The sequence below is a fragment of the Saccostrea echinata genome, unplaced genomic scaffold (assembly GCF_033153115.1).
Source record: "Saccostrea echinata isolate AGI-Se365-2 ecotype Australia unplaced genomic scaffold, CSIRO_AGI_Sech_v1 ptg000018l, whole genome shotgun sequence".
Classification (NCBI taxonomy): domain Eukaryota; kingdom Metazoa; phylum Mollusca; class Bivalvia; order Ostreida; family Ostreidae; genus Saccostrea; species Saccostrea echinata.
Genome location: NW_026889767.1, coordinates 3,916,977 through 3,938,099, shown reverse-complemented (window position 1 = coordinate 3,938,099; position 21,123 = coordinate 3,916,977). Strand labels below are relative to the sequence as shown.

Genomic DNA, 21,123 nt, shown 5'->3' with positions numbered 1-21,123 from the left:
AAATGCCAATAACCGGAACTGAATTATAATAACTCCCGAGTCGGAGATGTTACTCTTAAATCATCGACAGAAGATTATGAAGAATTATGCATGATTCTGTTTTGCAGGACATACATCAGAGAGTACTATACACTTGAAAAAAATAAACACATGTAACCATAGCTTTTTATCTATCTATTCCTCATGTTAACCTGCTTGAAACACAGAAACTAATCATTCCAAGTGTTTTAATAAAGGAAATGTATGTTCAAATTTTTGAAATTCTTGTTCGTGCAGCATTACTGGAAATCTGATCTAATAGGTTGATTTCTCTTTTTAAAAGCCAAGAGGAAGATAATGAAGCACCCAGTATACTCAGGTTATTTCCTCTTTTATAGAAATCTACGAAAACAAACTAAGTTATCTCTCATTATCGTTATTTTATAGGCAATATAAGGAAAATCGAAAACAAATCCAACACTTGGATCTTTTTACCAAAAGGGTACTTCTTTACAAAACAAAACAAAACACACACACACACACACATACGTGTACAACCGCAATTCTCACTACACGAGGTTTTACACCTGAAAGTCACTACACTATGTTCTAGCAATGCTAACAAGATAAACAGACCATAACTGTGATTCTATGGGTCTTTGTATATGCAAATGAGGTTCAGAAAGATGAAAATTCAAATAATGAAAAAATGATTTTTCACCTAAAAGTCACTACATTTGGTCACGTGATTTTGCTCAATCACACACCGGAAGTTGACAAGTCACTACATGGCTTTACCAGGACACACACAGGAAACTCAGTACATAAACACTCTTGTAAGATATTATACAAGAAAATCACTACATTCAGTAAATTTTGAATGTGTTTTCCGTAAAAACACCAATTTTTCCAAAAAATTGTCGAAAATACATGACAATGTCTGCATGAAATCTGTATGCTATAGAAAAAAAAATTGTCAAAGGATATCCGACAAAGTAAAAGATAAAAAATTGGCTTTCAGCATCTGTATATAGATTAATATAAAGCAAATGAAATGAGAAGAATAAATTAACAGTCATGACAAAGATTTAAAAGTATTAACGGCCAGGCACGTAACATCGTTTTTGAAAGTCGGGGGGGGGGGGGATGCAGAAAATACAACTTAATACCCGAAAATCTTTGGCAAGCAAGAAAAATAGGTTAACTTCAAAAAGTCGAAAATCCTATTGGTGGGTTGAACTTTTGTGAACCCTCCAAAAAATTTCTTTACAATAAAATGACCGCATTTAAATACATAACAAAAGTGTGTGTAGGGGGGGGGGGGGTGGCTTTTAATGAACACTTTCACAGTAAATTAAAAATAAAACTTTTAAGTTTGAAAAAAGGAGGGGCCAAGCTACCCCTCCCCTCTGCTTTTACGTCGCTGACGGCAATGAATTGCCGAGTGTGCGTTGATTCAAGACTTGTTTCGTCAAGAATATTCGTTTTGGGTTTTTTTTTTCTGTTGCATTGAGTAAGACAAGTAGAAATTGAAAATCGTTCCCCAATTTTAAATGCAATCATTATGTTTTTTATGATCTTAAAGAGTTTATTTTTTTCTTAACAAGAATTTTATAGGATTACAAATTACTTAACTACTGTTCATGTAAAAACATCTCGTTCTTTTTTATGTGGATGACACCACAACCAGCATTCAAAGAAAAATTTACAATAGTAATATAGTATATTCAGAAAAAGGGGGGGGGGGTGGCCTCCGCGTTCTACGGACCTGAAATAAGGGGAAAAATAATGATCCCTCTTATTTATTCTTGCAATTTAATGACTTCAAAAAACTGAAATTACTTTGGTGGGGAAAGTCCACTTCATTGTTTTTCTTATGCATAACATTCTATCATTTCATATTCATCATTTCATTTTCCAATTCAGCATTTAAAAATCCCATTGCTCAAATACGTTGGTCTCTAAAACCATGATTTTTTACGAAATGCAGTTCATACAGCACCCTTTAGTTCTCTTATCCCTTTGCTCAAATGTTTTACAACATTTTGAAAGATCAAACAAAAAAGACGGTTTGTTTGCATGAAACAATTTAATTGCATCAACTATACAAAAAAATACATGAAAAGAATGCTGACATGAAATAAGATACACATGTATAAGCCAAGTGTTAATAGATAATTCTTGCTGTTAATTTTTAAGGTATCCAAAATAAGCTTATTTTCACAGAAGAACAATCAAGGACAATCAGTCAGTATTTGTGCAAAATATAGTGGCATTTTCTTAGTGCATTAAACAACACACAAGTTTCGAAATAAAAAAAAAAATCTCTAAGCTTAAAGCTGACAACCAAGCAAGAAATATAAATATCATGCAGTTAATAACTTCCTGTGTTTAAAATGCAACAAAAGGCCCTAGGCTTTGACTATTACCTGAGTATTATGAATTTCTCAGGCTGTGGTCATTTCAAAACCGCCTGGATCTAGAAATCTAGACCCATGTAACAAAAATCGTAAATTTTCACAAGAATTCTATATTTATTATCATATTGATGCAGCTGAACTCCTAGAAGTTCAAAAGTAAAGAGGATAAGGTATACTGGCTAATACTGTATAAAACATTCTAATTTATGACTAACTCTGCCTTTTCATGGGCCTGAAACATGAAGAAGCCTTCAATTAGAGGGCTAAGCATTAATTAAGATTAATTTTAGAGGTCCATGTTTGCTCTGCTACGAATATGGATTATTCTAATGGACTTTTGAGTTTAATTACTATTCATAATCTTCATATTTAATTTTATGCCTGCTAGTTTGCCTGCTAGATGTTCACCAGTGAAGGATTTTTTAAAACTTCAATTTACAGCCCATAGCAAGGGTTTCAAAAGTAGGGGGGACTTCAAAAAATATCTGACAAGCAAAAAAACAAACATTATTTACTGAACCGACCTTATTGCAACAAAGGGGGGGGGGGCAACGGCAACCAGGATATAAAGGATACTTTACTACAGCAAAATACTATACTCAGAAAAAGTGGGGGGGGGGGAGGGGGGGGGGGGCGTTCTATGGGTCTGTTGCAAGTGTCAATATAAATAGGTAAACCTTGCATGAACAATGGGTCATGAGCGATAAATTTCACAAATTTTGGTTAAAAAATAATTACTTGCTTAAATTATGCAAACAGCTGTCTGCTACATGTCCACGAAAAAAATTTATAGGATATATTTTTTCAATATTCAGCTCCATCCTGAACCTATATGCAAAAATGAATCTCACAATTTTTTGTACTTAAAGAGCTATGGGCTTATATGATTGCATACCATCAATTGGCCTGCTGGCAAAACTTCTCACAAAAGAGACATGAATGTTTTTTATTATCATAGTTCCCAGATGATGTTTTTGGCCTCTAAAAAACTGGTCTTTCGCTTCTCTGACTGTGGTAAAACTTTGCTGACATCATCATGATCATCTTCACATTCACTGTCCTTTTCGCTGTCACTTGCAAGTGCAGCTTGTTTCTGCTGCATTTCAGATTTGAGAGGCTTACTGGGCATATCTGAAATTATTATATATGTACATGTATTGACAAAAGGGATTCATCTTTATTTTTATAGAGGAGGCCAATGGGCCACATGGCTCACCCATGTCACAATGGCCCTGCACATTTCCCCCCTATATATTCCTATGTAAAGCTTTGATTGCCTATTATGGCCTCATCTTACCCATTCAAACCTAATGAAGAGGTATGAAAGTTGTTTTTCCATACTTCAATCTGTTAGGCATGATTGAAACACTCTATTTAAGCTCCTTATGGAGATATTTATAATTTATAATGCTGGCTAATGAACATCATGTTAATGTGAATCAAAGGAAAGTAATTTATTTAAAATGAATTTTGTCAATTTATCAGACTGTGATCATGTCTGGAGAAAAAACAACTTATGGAATTAATCCTTAACTGTAATAAAGAAACAGTCATACTTAAAATTCAAGACAGAAATTCTGCCAGAATTTTAATTCACTTTAAACAATCTACATATTGTACAATGTAATACATAACACCTTATACAAGAGGCCCATGGTCCATGACACCTGAGCCCTTTTGCAAGAGAAAAGCAGAAATCAGTTCAGTATTGAAAAGTTTGAGTAATTATACTTATACAATTGGTGCCACCCTATGCCCTGTGGGTGATGATTTGAACAAACCTGAAACTACTTCTCCCATCCTACCCCTTGATGTTATGATTTGAATAAATTTGAATGTACACTACCTGAAAAATACTCCTGTATTAATATAACAAATCATGGCTTTGTTGTTCTTGAGAAGGCCTTTAAAGACATTTTCTATATAATTCCATGTAAAAGTCTTATGCCCCATTGTGTCCCCACCCTTCTGCCAGGGGACATTACTTGATAAAACTTCAAGCTACATTATCTGAGTATGCTTCTGTATTAATATGACTTGTCATGGCTTTGCTGTTCTGGAGAATAATTTTTCTGGCCCACTCAGACCTGTTTAACTTTTCTAACTGATGTCAGTATTCTAGAAGTTGTCAGTATTTTGAGCAGTTTGTCAGTAAAAATGCAACTCAGCTTATTAGACATTTTTATATGAAGAACCCCTTGTTATACAAATACTAAGCACTAACTACGCATGTCACCGTATGCTGTCTACTGTTGCTTACATATTTTACATTTGCCTTAATTATATTGTTTTTAGATCATTTTTGATAAGACCACTTCAATCAACAAGCTTCTTTATCAAACTGATTGGCAAATTTCGGGAACGACTCTGATTTTTTTCCGTCTTTAGGGAAAATCTGTATATTTTCAACGTGAATCTGTAGAGCACATTTTTACTTGAAGATTCATAGGAAATACTAAAAATCTGTACAAGTAAACAACTCTGCCCATTGTTTCTGGAGAAGATTTTTTTAAAGATGCCATCAAATTTACACTTATTTTTGATTATATCCCCTTAAAATAGGGTGATCCCTTTCATGTGAACAAACTTGAATCCCCCACCCAAGAATACTTTGTGGCAAGTTTGGTTGAAATTGACGCAGTGGTTCTTGAGAAGGAGCTGAAAATTTGAAACAACAATGACGCTGGAGATGGACAATGGACAAACTTTGATCAGAAAAGCTTACTTGAGCTTAAGAAAGTTCTGTTTTCAGCTTTATTACCAAGATCATTAATGGTATCTTCATCACAGCTTTTTTCATCGCTTGAAGGATGGTATGATTCATCATCATTACCATCATCATACTCGTCTGCTTCATCACTTAAAAGTGGCCCTGTATCATATCCTATTTAAACCTCTAAAAAAGAAATTATCATTTTAAGACTGTTCATTTTTATGGGGTTAACTTTTAATTTGTAACATCCAAACAACATCATAAATATAGATTACCATTCTCATTGACAACATCATGACTGCTGCTTTCATTTACAAATGATTGGTGTGATTCCTCATCCTGCTCAATTGCAAAAGACTCTGTCAAAACATTCAAATTAGATGTTAAATTGGAAAATAACACTTTTCTTAAAAAGTAAGATTCAAATTTATGAATACAATAGGGGTTATCTATTTTTTTTTGCCTTTACTATGCATGCAAAGAAGAGTCCAATGGGCTACAACATTTCCCATGTAACTTAAAAGAAGCTTTTCTTAATGTTTATAAAGTTTTTTTCTCCTTAATTTTCCCATGCAAAATTGTGAACTCATATTATGACCCTATCCTAACTCTAAAGGGTCTCTGAACCCCCCCCCCCCCCAGTGGTCCAGTTGTTCTTAAGAGGATTCGTAAAGATTTTAACCAGTACATAAATGTATGTATATATTTCAAGGTAAATCTTTGATTCCCTATTGTGGCCCCATCTACCTCAAAGGCCATTTTTTGAACAATTTGAAATCTTTATTACATCAGGAAGCTTTCACATAAATTTCAGCTCCTGACCAATAAAGTGAGAATATTATGGGCTTTGAGAAGAAAATACACATTATGGTTTAATTTGACCTCCAAATCTTTTTTCTAGTGCCATAATAATGTACGATACATTTATTAACTTGACAACATACCAATCTTCTCCTGGATTTTGTATGCTGGTGAGCACAGACTGGGCTCACAGTTTCCAGCAAAGTTAACAGCTGTAACTCTAAACTCCCACTCTGAGTCCTAAGGAAGATCGGTGACAGTAAAGAGGGGTCAGTGCAGGGGTACTCATTACACTAACACCACATCTCTGCTCCCTTAAACCTCTCTCCCACAAGGTAGTCTACAAAGATAATCAATATTATCAACTGCTACAGTGTTTATGTGGTTTTGAACAGAGATCAACATTTCCCTTTTTTATTCTACTTTTAAATTAGTACCTGTAATTTTACAGCCACCATTATGTTTAGGTGGTTCCCATTTCAGATAAGTTATAGAATTGTTGACAGCCTCTGGTACACCAGGTGGCAAAACCTTGGCTAAAATAAAAGTTTAAAAATGTGAAAGAAAAAATAATTGAAATTAAAGTACAATATGGTAATTGTTTTTTAAAATGTTATAATTTTTTTCAAATATACTTACTGTATTTGGGCTTGGGAGTTATGGGACCAATCACATCACTAGACTCACTAAAACCTTCAAGATTCTTGGCCCGTATGTGGAAGTTGTATTCCTTGTCCTTTTTTAATCCCTACACTGATGAAAAAATTCTCAAATTCAAGTTTTGTAAACAAAACAAATTTCAAGAATCACTTTTGTAAAACATCTTTTCACAGTTTTCAGCCATAACATACTAATTACATGCAACAAAAGGACATGTAAATCCACTTACTAGTTTATAAGAAAGATAAATGTGTCAACAAGTAATCAGTTACTCACCCTCATAAACACACTCATCTACTGGGTAGTCATTAGCCTGCCTCCAGTGGTGGGGTCTTCGTATTCTATGACATATCCTATAATCTTCTTAAAACCATCTGATTCATTTCTTGGTTTGGTCCAAGAGAGAGAGAGTGACAAAATCTTCATCAATGTCGAAAACACTTGGATGTCCAGGAGGATCACAACAAGCTAAGGGAAACATTTAATATTTTCAAAATTTTTCAACCCAGTTCATCATGCAAGCACAAAGACATTCTTTTAATTGTATACACCAATCAATGCTCAAATCTTAACATATCCCTTCGTATTGAAACGAAGTCTTAAAGTTTGGAATTCATTTGATATCTAACAATTCATGTTCAACAAAATTATCACTTCACTTCAGCTTAGCTTCAGGGGAGAGATCAAAATTCATACACATCTACAAAAACTAATCAATCACCTGAAAATGAATTTCTTTGGCTACCACTTAAATATTTAGATGACTTGCAAAATAAAGTGGACAGACAGGACAGTATATATATAGGTTGAACAAATAGGGATATACTAAAATACTTAACTAAATGTGCATTCTCAACCAAATTTGTGCACAGTGCACTATTTAAAGAATGTCCATACAAAGTAGTCAAAATACCAATCCCAAAGATTTTGAACTTAGCATTTTACAATTTTTTTCTCATAAAAATAGATGAATTCAAAATTTGATGAAAAATATTAATGCTCTCAAACTAGGAATAATTAACATTTTTGGTGGAATGGCTCTGTTCAATGGTACCAGTTATGGAAGAAAAAAAATGCTGCTGTTTGTTCTTTATCACAAAATACATTGTATTTAAAAAAAAGTTCCATTTCTTTTTTATTTTAAACATTTTTTCCTTTATATTCCCACAAAAAACTTTAATCCACTATTGTTGTGCCACTCTACGGGTACCTCTAGGAACCATGATTGGGAAAAAAATTATACAGCACTTTCTGAGGATAACAGCTAGGACATTAATATGACTAATCAATGTCCTGTTGTGACATACATTCCAATGAAAAACTTCAATCCCTCATTGTAGCCCTATCCTACCCCACTGTAGATGCACTTCATTTATTTATTTTTAATTACAAAAAGAAAATTGAACAAACTACCATGTTATGACTGCATCTTATTATGACATTTTTTTTATATGTTGATGTAAAAAAAAAATACTGATTCCATACTGGTTCCACCTACCCCATTAAGTCAGATTTGAACATGCAAACTTGAATCTATACCATGTCAGGACACTTCCACATAAGTTTCAATGGTTTATAAAAAGGAGATTTTTATATGAATCAAATTTTCACTGTTTCATAGCTATTTCTCCTTGAAAAGTTGGTCACCTTTCATTTAAACAAATTAAAATTGCCAAGTGGTTCTCCAGAAGAAGTAAAATGCTCCTGAGCTTTTGAGCAGATTTTTGTCTTAACCTGTATTTCCACTTTTGCATAATGTTTTAGTTCTTACAATAAATTTGGATTCTACAATACCAATTAAAATATATTCAGTTAAAACTCCATACCAAAAGCATTAAGTGAGGAACTACTGTATGTGTACTTAAAAAAGCAGGCTTCATATTTTAGGGGGCCCTTGGCGCAGACAACAATGCACTAATTCATGAATACCACTAAGAAATCATTTATAAATACAATATACGGTACAGACATTTATAGCGCTAATTCATAATGTCGCCAACACCTCAAAACCCAGTGATTTCGCTAAATTTTGAATACGCCAATTTATGTACACGTACAGTATATTTTGTGGTGGAAGGTTTTTTTTAGAAGAAAATGATCATTTCTTTCTCAATCAAAGTATTTAAAGTATGTTAAGTTTGGATTCCTATTTTTCCATGCAGCCTACACACAGAGTTATTCTGAGCCATGAATTGTTTTATGCTGGTCCTAAATTATATATCAAATAAAATATCATGAATTCTATCATTATATTTGATAAGTATAGCAAATATATTGTGAAAATCCAGAAAAAATAGCCGTAATTTAAATTAAGCTTAAAATTAGCATTATTTTGGTAATATCTAAAAATTAACATCACAGACCCCCACTTTTAATTTTCTTTTCTGAATATATAAAATACTTTTAACCATTCTTCTTAAATTCAGTAAAATGTCATTATTATTGCTTGTTAAATTTTTTAATGCCAGAAAAATATTTTCTGAGTGCAAAAAGGTCAAATAATTGAACTTGCGAAGTAATTTGAAAATTTTTTGTTGTCACAAATTTTAATACACCTATTCAAGGTGAAATAAGACTGCGTTTGTTCCCATAATTTATTTGAAAAAAATATTGGAGGAAAAACTTTAAAAATTGATTTATGTGTAAGACGTATTTACAGTGCAAAAAAGTCAAACTAAATGCTCAATAGCGCAAAGAGAAGCACATTAACCCCCATTTTTTGTTTTGATTTTTAATTAAGCTAGGTGTGTAGATTCTAAAAAACTACTTGATAAAAGATTCTCATTACTTTTGAATTTAAAATTTCAAAATTATGCTTTGTAAAGTAGAAATCTGGTGTCTGATTATAATCGATAACATTGAAACAGAAGCTGATTCCAAACATTGATCGAAAATGAAAATAAACCAATGCAAGGAAACTCACAACATCTGTGTGATAAATGTATACAGACAGGGAAACTCACTACATTTCGGTAAATAATGCACTCTGGCAAGGAAACTCACTACATGTGTGTAAATAATATACTCTGGCAAGGAAACTCACTACATGTGTGTTAATAATGTACTCTGGCATGGAGACTCACTACATGTGTGTAAATAATGTACTCTGGCAAGGAAACTAACTACATGTGTGCAAATATTGTACTCTGGCAAGGAAACTCACTACATGTGTGTGATAATTTTAAACAGACAAGGAAACTCACTACGTGTGTGTAAATAATATACTCTGGCAAGGAAACTCACTACATATGTGTAAATAATGTACTCTGGCAAGGAAACTCACTACATGAGTGTAAATAATTTACCCTGGCAAGGAAACTCACTACATGTGTGCAAATAATGTACTTTGGCAAGGAAATTCACTACATTTGTGTAAATAATGTACTCTGGCAAGGAAACTCACTACATGTGTGTGATCATTTTAAACAGACAAGGAAACTCACTACATGTGTGTAAATAATATACTCTGGCAAGGAAACTCACTACATATGTGTAAATAATGTACTCTAGCTGGCAAGGAAACTCACTACATGCAGTCTTCGACAAATTCCAGGAGTCCGAAGCCTGGGACCTGGTAAAATTGGAAGCGGGCATGTGGAAATTGCATACTTACAAGCCCGAAAGGCATGTAAATTCTGAGGCCTAAGCCTCCGTATTATCAACTTAAATAATACCAATAACATTAAATGTACTTAAAAGTCTGATTTTTCATCTAAAGTGGAGCACCAAATAAAATATTAACGATAGTTTATTCTACAGCAATTTCCAAAGAACTCTTTTGCAAAGGAGACACAAAAAGTATACGCATTGAAAACAATACGTGACTTCCAAGGAACTCTTTTGCAAAGGAGACACAAAAAGTATACAGGTTGAAAACAATATTAATGGCGAGACAATAGATCTATAGAAATGGATTTCAGATCATTTCCTTGGCATGAAAAGGCAGATAAGAATAAAATTACTTGATAAAATTCTGGGCATGTAAATATTTGTTCGGGCTAGCGTAATAAGTGGTTAAACCTGCCCGAAGGGCATGTCCTGAAAAAAAGATTTGGTAAAGACTGTACATGTGTGTGTAAATAATATACTCTGGGAAGGAAAATCACTATGGTGCAATTACTGTCCTCTGACATGGAAATTCACTACATCTGCGTGATAAATTTTAAAGTTAAAGATAGAAACTCAAAACGTTGACACAAATACTGAGGTATGTGACTAATGCAGAGATTATTAGATACTGTACGTGGCATGAAAAAAATTGCTGGCTTCACATCAATGTTGCTATGGAATGAAGGAATCAAAATAATCATCCCAAATTAAACATACATGTATTAGACCATTAGAGAGAATCTAGGTATGTCACTCCAGTTTGTTTACTTTGTACCCCACTGGTTTTTCTGAGTTGAAATCATGTTTTTATTTCAAAATGAAATGCCATTTCACATTCTTTGGACATATAATTCAGTCTGTCTTTAATTTGATGAAGCTTTTAAATTGGATTTGCATCTCATAAGAATACTACAATTTATTCTCAAATACAAATCAATCAGTGTTTTGGAAAATCCTTAAGTAAAAGCAAAAGGCCACTCAATCTCATTCATAACAGTATGTCACTTCTTTTCATATCCATGCTCAATACATTTCACAGACAGCTAGCCGTTTGGATTCTTATTCTTCATAATTTCAATACTTTGCTGATGCTTTATTGTGTTAGCTATGTATACCAGTTCTTCTTACTTTTATATTAATTCCAGTTCTACTGTAACATTATTTTTAAATTTGCAAATTAAATCTCTGTTACAAATATCAATTTAAATATTTTTGTTGTAGGCAACCAAGAATTCAAGTAATGTGAGAAAAACAAAATGCCAGTAATATGTCTTCAATTATGTGATAAAAATGACTCTGGCCATCCGAACCGAGCAGCATCCAATCTTATAATTATGTGTTGATACTAGTGTTGTCAAATCGGACAATTTTTAGTAACTTTTCCAATCAAGTAAACGGTTACACGGATGGATTTTTTTTAGATAATATATGTAACGTCATTACAATTTCCATGTTTAACATTTAGATACTGGCCAATATCAAATGCAAATGCACTGTAGATGCATTTCATTTATTTATTTTTAATTATAAAAAGACAAAATAAAGCTTCTAAATGAATTTGTTCTTGAATATCCTGTAATAGTTGGCAATTTTTGCGGATGTCCTAAATATAATGTTACTTTAGTTTCGTTTCTGTGTATGTTAATTTCATTTTACATATTTTACACCTTTCAGATTTAAATTCTTTTAAAACATTTCGGAATCTATGCTTTTGATGGCTGTGGAGGCATCTTGTTTAAAATTAATCCTGTACTGCGGACTAGCACAGTATAAGTGAGTTAATTATAATTAACCCAGGTTTTCTACATTGTATACCGCTTGGCAATCAAAGCCATCAATTAGATAACCTGTGAAAACTAAGTGTTATCAAAACAAATCGGTCATGTTTGTGAAACGCTAGATCAAGTCTAACGTTAAATAACGGTAAATAAAACGGTAGAGGTGTACATTCATTTCTGAACAAAATAACATTTCTTTTCTACTTTTGTCTATATATCCGAGTAGCTGAGTAGCAGTTTTACTATCTGATACTCGCATTGTTCGCCGATTAACCGGTTAACCAGGTACTCGTTGACAACACTAGTAGATATGGTTAAAATGGCATCACACAAATTAAAGATAAATTAATTATTCAAACAACAGGGAATAATACAGTAAAACATGCTTACAATAGCAAAGAGCTGGGGACCAAAATATTTAATTCTTTATAAACATAAACTTTCCATTTACAACACTTTTAAATCTATGGGGAAGGAAATCACTTCAATGTAAGCATATAAATTCATTTTAAGCATGTTTGCTATAACAATGTTCTGGCTGATTGATTTGAAAATTTTATAAATGGTTCTTCAATGATGTGCACAATTTAGGAGACACTGCAACAAGTGGAAGCTAGACCACTGCTCCTTGATGAAAATATATCCTTGTTCATAACCTTATTATAAATCTAGCTTAATAGTCAGACTGGGTGAAGCCTATCTTTATGAAGTATTGATACTGATGATGGCATTACATAAAAAAAATAGTTTGTGTCCAAAAACATGTGAATAAACATGATAAATATTAAATCCCTCTTTATGACATTATCATGAAATTAGCTTAACAGCAGACTGGGTAGTGCAACTTGTATAATTATATTTATATATATTACCTGAATTAATCTCATCATCATCATCACTGTCAAATGAATTTCCCATGGAATTCCCGACTAAAAGGGGCCGATTCCACTTCCACATCCGAGCTAGCCGTTTGGATGTCTAAAACATCAAAGCATTTAGATTCAACATCACCTTTTAACAAGAGGCCCAGGGGCCACATCGCTCACCTGAGCACTATGGCTAGGAAAAAGCAGAAATCACTTCAATCTTGGAAGGTTGAAAAGTTTAAATATAAAAGTGGTTGGGGGGGGGGGGTGTCAGGAATTGAACAAATTTGAATCTACATTATCTGAGGATGCTTCCATTTAAATATGACCAATCATGGCTTTGCTGTTCTTGAGTAGAAGATTTTTAAAGATTTAACCTATGTATTCCTATGTAAAACTTTGATCACCCATTGTGGCCCCACCCGATCCCCAGGGGTCATGTTTGAACAAACTTGAATGTACACTATCTAAGAATGCTTCCATATAAATATGACCAATCATGGCTTTGCTGTTCTTGAGAAGAAGATTTTTACTATGTGTTCCTATGTAAAACTTTGATCGCCCATTGTGGCCCCACCCGACCCCCGGGGGTCATGATTTGAACAAATTTGAATGTACACTATCTGAGGATGCTACCATATAAATATGACCAATCATAGCTTTGCTGTTCTTGAGAAGAAGATTTTTACTATGTGTTCCTATGTAAAACTTGATCGCCCATTGTGGCCCCACCCGACCCCCGGGGGTCATGAGTTGAATAAATTTGAATGTACACTATCTGAGGATGCTTCCATGTAAATATGACCAATCATGGCTTTGCTGTTCTTGAGAAGAAGATTTTTAAAGATTTTTCCTATATATTCCTATGTAAAACTTTGATCGCCCATTGTGGTCCCACCCAGCCCCCGGGGGTCATGATTTGAACAAATTTGAATCTACACTACCTGAGGATGCTTCCACTTAAATATGACCAATTATGGCTTTGCTGTTCTTGAGAAGAAGATTTTTAAAGATTTTTCCTATACATTCCTATGTAAAACTTCGATCGCCCATTGTGGCCCCACCCTACCCCCGGGGGTCATGATTTGAACAAACTTGAATGTACACTATCTGAGGATGCTACCTTATAAATATGACCAATTATGGCTTTGCTGTTCTTGAGGAGAAGATTTTTAAAGATTTTTCCTGTATATTTCCTATGTAAAACTTTGATCGCCCATTGCGGCCCCACCCTAGCCCCGGGGGTCATGATTTGAACAAACTTGAATCTACACTACCTGAGGATGCTTCCACATAAGTTTCATGTTTTCAAGCACAGTGGTTCTTGAGAAGAAGAATTTTTAATGATGCCATTAATTTTTCACGAATTCTTAATTATCTCCCCTTGGAAGAGGGCGTGGCCCTTCATTTGAACAAACTTGAATCCCCTTTACCCAAGGATACTTTGTGGCAAGTTTGGTTGAAATTGGCCCAGTGGTTCTTGAGAAGAAGTCGAAAATGTGAAAAGTTTACAGACGGACAGATGGACAGACAGACGGACAGACGGACTACAGACAAAATGTGATCAGAAAAGCTCACTTGAGCCTTCGGCTCAGGTGAGCTAAAAATTAAAACTGTCTTCAAACAAGAGGCCCATGGGCCATGATGCTCACTTTAGTCAAATAGGTTCAATAAAAGACTTACTTATAGACACAAAATATTACAGAAAAATTTATCAATTCAGATTCTGAGATCTTATTTTCCAGGTATAAGTCTTCTGCTAAATGTGTCTTTGTGTGACATCATATTGTAACTAGGGGATTACTCTAGAATCAGTCTCAGTATTTCCAATTTGTTTAAACATCATTTATGTTAAAAATTATACAAAAAATATTTTTTGGAAAAAATATACAAACTTAAATTTAAATACAGATCAATCTGGACTTTAACTTTTTTGCACAAAACTATAAATTAAAGGACTTATTGCATGTTTCTAAATTATTTGAAATTAAAAGCGTAAAACGTTCCTTATGACCACAGTTTATAAATTTTGTGTTTTTACTGCGGATAAACCGTGGTAATTAATCAATTATTGACTCAAATGAAAACCCCTGATTTAAAAATCTAAGTTAATTAGATAGCAATCACGTGACCCTGTGACGTCAAAGGCGACAATGGCTGATCAGCTCCACGTTAATCTTACGAAAATATACGCGATACAACCTGAATTTTCTGCGTTGTGGACGACCAAATCCTTATTTTATCCATATGAACTTGAATATCCAACCTTATATGTTAGAACTGTCAGCAAGAAAAAATCTGAAAAATCTGTTAACATTGTAAAAATAGCAGCGACGATAGCGAAGGAAACGCGGCGAAGACGAAGAAACTCGCCATCAGAATACGATTTGATTTGTCATCTTATCATATGTATTTACTTATTTGATTCACAAATTTAACATTATATAACTTTGTTGTTCTTCGTTTTTAACATAATATTAATTTATGCAAGTCCTCATACGTTTTTTAATGGCGATCTTGAAAAATAATTTCTCGATCACGAAACATTGCCGTAATCAGAGCTTTTGTAACCACCCGACACCATCAGAGCTATAGATTCTAAATGTTTGGAATAAAAAAAAACGAAAATATCTCAAAAGTCTTATACCTTAGAACTAGTTCATGTTTCTATAGTAAATGAAAAGCACGTTTGGAATTAATTTTTTCAGCATTTTTCGTAATTAAGCTGCATTTGTCGTTGATAACTCCGTAAATAGTGTGCATATTCTCATCTCTCTATCACTGAATTGTCGCCTATGACGTCAGAGCAGTATTCCGCCGAAATCGGGCTGAAATATGCATATTGCCGTATTTGAATTTCAACTCCCAATATCTATTAAAATATGCTTTCAACAACGTTTATTGTATTCAGTATTTTAATAAACAAGGTTGTAGATAATATTTTTCATAAAATTACGATTTTTGAAAGATCATGCGATAAGTCCTTTAAGAGCATATAAAATTATAATCATGTAATGAAAAAATATGAAATTCAAGCAATATTATTCTTTCTACATCCATCCACTTTACAAAACAAAACCACAGATGTTGAGAGTAAATTAATAATATAAACTTGCTTTTATAGTCTGATATAAATTTGATCTCAAAACCTTTTTGGTCAAAGCCAGCCTGGCAGTAAAAATCTGCTTCTGATGAAGGTGACATTCGTCTTCTCTGAAAACAGATGTGATCAGGGAATACATAAGCTTTAATTAATAACATACTATATAAATGGTGCCTGTTTTGGAGGATAACAAATGAAATTGACACCCTTTTGAAAACCATTGTTAATCTTTTGTTTTGTCATTGAAATGATCCCTCCTGAAATATTTTATCGACCAAATATTAGAAGATTTTTTTTAAATTTTAATCAATTCTTTGCCTGTAATTAAATGACCACCAAAACTTGTGTTCGATCTAAGGGAAAACAAGTTTCTTGGTTGACTAGTGATACTTTTTACAAAAAAGTTAACTGTTTATTGAGTTTTTTTTTATCAACATATAAACATAGGTAATCAAAGATTACAAAGCTCAATGAATGGTACATGTGTATCTATAAGTAAGGTAAATCTTGTACCAATTTTGTGTGAGATCAATTATCAATGCAAGTTTGGTTAAAGTAGGATTTATAGTTGCATGGGAATAGACCTGCTCCAAAAACTTTAAACTTAAACTGTTTACTCATAAAGAAAATGTAGATCAGTTCCAGCATCCATAGCATGTCTGGTAGTGTCCATCCCTAGTTTCATCATCCCGGCAAGTTTAGTCATAACATGTCATAAAGTGATAAAGCTACTCCAAAGACATTACTCTGGTCACATATCTGAAAAATTTAGGTCAGATTCAGCATCAAAAGCAAGTCTTCTTGTGTCCATCTTTAGATACATCATTCCATGCTAGTTTGGTTCTGGTAAGGCTAATAATTACTCATCTGGAAAATAAAGGTTAGATCCAGCATCCAAAGCAAGTCTGGTAGTGTCCATCCCTAGGTGCATCCTCCATGCAACTTTGGTCCAGGTAGGGCTTAGTTACTTGGAAATGCATTGACTTGCTCCAAAAACTTTAACCTGGTCACTCATCTAGAAAAATTTAGGTCAGATCCAGTATCTGAAGCAAGTCTAGTATTGTCCATCCCTAGATGCATCATCCATGTAAGTTGGGTCCAGGTACAGCTTATAGTTACTTGGGAATGGACTTGCTCCTAAAACTTTAACCAGGATGCCGACACAAACGAAAATCAATAATTATGATTTGCCATCTAAATCACATGTTCTATTTCAAGTGTGATTTACAACATTTTCATAATTTTATTCGGTAAACAAATAAAAAAATTTACAAATTCATTTTTAATGGACCCAAATTATAGCTTGTATAGCCACTGTATTAGTGTAAAACGTGCACTGCGCCATTTGGCTGGCCCCACAAAATGCAAGAAAGCCTGATTTCCTAGTTTGTAAGTTCATTGCAGTCTGCACTCTTGGTATTCGTCATCGAAATTAAATGATATCCATGATGTATCATATAACAAGAGGCCCAAGGGCCTTAAAGGTCACGTGAGTATAAAACAACAATCCATAGAGGATCCATAGAGTATAAAATAAATTGATAGAAGAACCTTAATTTGTTGCCCAAAAGCAAGAAAAATAGGATGATCATGATCATCGAAATAATTAGTCTAATATTCAGTAACAACTCATAAATTAAGTTCTAATCTATCCCCCATTTAGATTTTTTTCCCTATAAGTTTTATTTTCTAATATGGCTCCACCCTACCCCCGAGGGTCATAATTTGAATAATCTTGAATCTACACTACTGTAAAACACTTTTTATTCACAAGAACTTTATTTTTGCGTAATTACGTGAGACAGTGTGCTCATGAAAATTTCATTCTCGCTTATAAAAGTATTCCTAAAGATTATATACAGCAAACACATTTCATGAATATTCTGTCTTGCTAATAAGGAGTCAGTGACTATCTCGCGAAAATGAAGTGTCCCGAAAATTTAGTGATCTACAGCACCTGAAGATGTTTCTGTATTAAAATGACTAATCATGGCTTTTTTGTTCTTGAGAAGAAAATTTTTAAATGGTCTTTCCTATATATTCCTAACTAAAACTTTGATCACCTGTTGTGTCCCCTCCCTACCCCAGGGGGTCATGATTTGAACAAATTTGAATTTACATTACCCCAAGGATGCTTCCATATAAATAAGACAAATCATGGCTTTGCTATTCTTGAGAAGAAGATTGTTAAAGATTTTTCCTATGTATTCATATGTAAATCTTTGATCATAAATTGTGGCCCCACTCTATATTATCTGAGGATGCTTCCATGTAAATATAACCAATCATGGCTTTGCTGTTCTTGAGAAAATAATTTTTTCAAGATTTTTCCTACGTATTCCAATGTAAAAATTTCATTGTTCATTATGGCCCCACCCTCCCCTGGGATCATGATTTTAAGAAATTTGAATCTACACTACCTGAAGATGTTTCTACATCAGTTTCATCTTTCTTGGCCCAGTGGTTCAGGATCCGGTTGCACGAACGTTAGTTAACTTTAACTGGCTGTTAACCTTACGTTAACCCGACGTTAAATTTAATGGCGAGTTAAACCGGTTGCACAAAAGTTAACTATTAGTTAAAGCTTAATTAATTTTCTGATTTAACTAACAGATTTAACTGAGGTTACCTAGGTACATTAAATATTTAATTAAACATTAAAATCAAAATCGCAAACTTGTTATCATTTCAAAACTTGTTTGCGAGGAAGGAAGAACTTATACAGAGATAATAGAAATGGCTGACTTGAGCAACATGCAAATTCAATCCTTAATTTCTATTTAGGCAAGATTGTATTATACATGTATATTGCAGATATATGTTGCGATATTATCTGCAAAAAACAACAAGACGAAATTATTCTATATGAGTGGCGATGTAGGTACTTTCTTTTTATCCGATTATGCATACAATGTCATTATATTTTATTAAAAAAGACCATCATTTTAAAAAATTGTAAGCCTCAGACAAGTTAGTGAAAAGTAAATTAATGGTTCAATTCCACAAACTGCAGGCACTTAAAATGGGGAGGGGGTGTTCCTCTCCCACTTTTTTTTTTTTTTTTTAGAGATTTTTCAAAATTATTTTCAATTTCCACTCCCAAAAGTCGATGTGCTAGAAGTTAATACAGAAAACTACATGTACATAATTTGTAATTGCAATGTTTATACTACATGTAAAATGACCATCTTTCAATATAAAAATTCATATTTGAAGTAACTATCTTTAATAATATATTTAATATATTTTACCAATATAAGATTTACATTTACAGTAAATAACCTTAGCAAATTAACATTTATGAACTGACGTCATTTTAATTATGACGTCAGAAATATTTCACCATAGGTAAGGGAAATGCGCGTGTAGAACGATTTTAACAGAGAGTTAACTTTTAGACATCGATTAAATGTGAGTTAGCTAATTTATTTTTAATAGACTTTCGAACAACAAAGTTTTAACTGACAATTACGTAACTCGTCGTTAAAAATTTAACAGCTAGTTACGACACTAACTGAAAGTCAATTTAACTAATGTTCATGCAACCAGATCCTGGAGAAGATTTTTCCAATGTATTCCCATGTAAAACTTTGATCTCCCATTGTGACCCGCCCTGCCCCGGGCAGGGGTGTGCAATTACCATCGCCCAACGCCCAGAGCTACCAATTTTAGAGGTTGGGCTATCATAAATCTATACTGCATTAGCCTGTCGGGCTGGTAAATCTGAAATGAAAGTATACGTATATTTACATCGACTGAATTGATGTACGAATTTACTTTGTTGTAAAATCATAATCTTTAATTCTTTTCAACATATATGTATTGTGTGTTGCTATCGCCAGTCGTTTCAGTGACAATTATATTTGATAAAAATAGGGAGAAGTACCTGACAATAACATAGCGCAAACCATTATTTGTTTTATTTATTTCAACTTAAATGTTTTGTTTTTTTTTTACCTTTTTGTTATACTTATACAAGTATTGTTTTCGGTAGTAAATGGGCTAGTGATGATTGTCAACCTCGAGCTAGTAACTTTGTTACTTCCACTAGCCCAGGCTAGTAACTAATTTTTGTAATTGCACACCCCTGCCCAGGGGTCATGATTTGAACAAACTTGAATCTACACTACCTGAGGATGTTTCCACATAAGTTTTATCTTTCTTGGCCCAGTGGTTCTGGAGAAGAAGATTTTTAAAGATTTTTCCTATGTATTCCTATAATGTAAAACTTTGATCGTCCATTGTGGCCCCACCCTACCCCTGGGGGTTATGATTTTAACAAACTTGAGTCTACACTACCTGAGGATGTTTCCACATAAGTTTCATCTTACCCGGTCCAGTGGTTCTTGAGAAGAAGATTTTTAAAAGATGCCATTAATTTTTCACTAATTCTTAGTTATCTCCCCTTGGAAGATGGTGTGGCCCTTCATTTGAACAAACTTGAATTACCTTTACCCAAGGATACTTTGTGGCAAGTTTGGTTGAAATTGGCCCGGTAGTTCTTGAGAAGAAGTTGAAAATGTAAAAAGTTTACGCAAGACGCACACCCGCACGACAACGGATGAAAACAGATACATGTAGCAATAGGTCACCTGAGTGACTCAGGTGACCTAATAAAATCAGAGCCACCAATCAACATATTGACATCCACTGGCAAAGCAACAAACTTTTCCTCTGATGTGGTTCCTAACTCCAAAATATCAAGTCATTTTGCATGGCTGCACCACAGATTTATGAAATTGATGCGCATGGAAAATATTACCTTAGGCCATTCCAAGTTTTTTCTATGTTTAGCGTCCACCCATCTTTCAAATACCTCCCTACCTATTCGCAAAAAACACACAAACCAAAAAGTAAAACACAAGTCATTATAGTCATAAAAATGATGTCATTCAAAGGATATGATTCCATTAATCTATTTTTCTCATAGAAATATTTATTCTTCAGCAAAATCAAGGTACTAAATGCTTAAAATATTCCAAATATGGCATATTATAGACAAATACTTAGAGAAATTGACAGAATTCAGTGATTTGGACCAGAATAAACAATTTCAGGACTCCTGATTTTGTTCTTTTGTTTTTTGTTTTTTTTTTGATAAGGGATGTCGAAAAACCATGGCACATGCGGACGCTAAACATAGAAAAAACTTGGAATGGCCTTACATGTACAATGAAATACCATACTAATAAAT

At 33.5% G+C, this 21,123-nt stretch overlaps 1 protein-coding gene and 2 long non-coding RNA genes across 3 annotated transcripts in view; all 3 read right to left on the bottom strand.

Moving 5' to 3' along the window:
- The window catches only part of LOC133189382 (uncharacterized), a 433,972-nt gene that overhangs the window by 166,160 nt on the left and 246,689 nt on the right, over positions 1-21,123 (bottom strand). The window lies entirely within an intron of this gene.
- On the bottom strand, positions 2,048-6,178 carry LOC133189397 (uncharacterized). Its single transcript, XR_009721462.1, has 4 exons — positions 6,057-6,178; positions 5,388-5,471; positions 5,161-5,295; positions 2,048-3,530 (listed from the first exon to the last, which is right to left on the bottom strand). It is a non-coding gene; the product is annotated as an uncharacterized LOC133189397 (long non-coding RNA).
- Positions 6,357-12,935, bottom strand: LOC133189399 (uncharacterized). Its single transcript, XR_009721465.1, has 4 exons — positions 12,833-12,935; positions 6,850-7,041; positions 6,553-6,666; positions 6,357-6,449 (listed from the first exon to the last, which is right to left on the bottom strand). It is a non-coding gene; the product is annotated as an uncharacterized LOC133189399 (long non-coding RNA).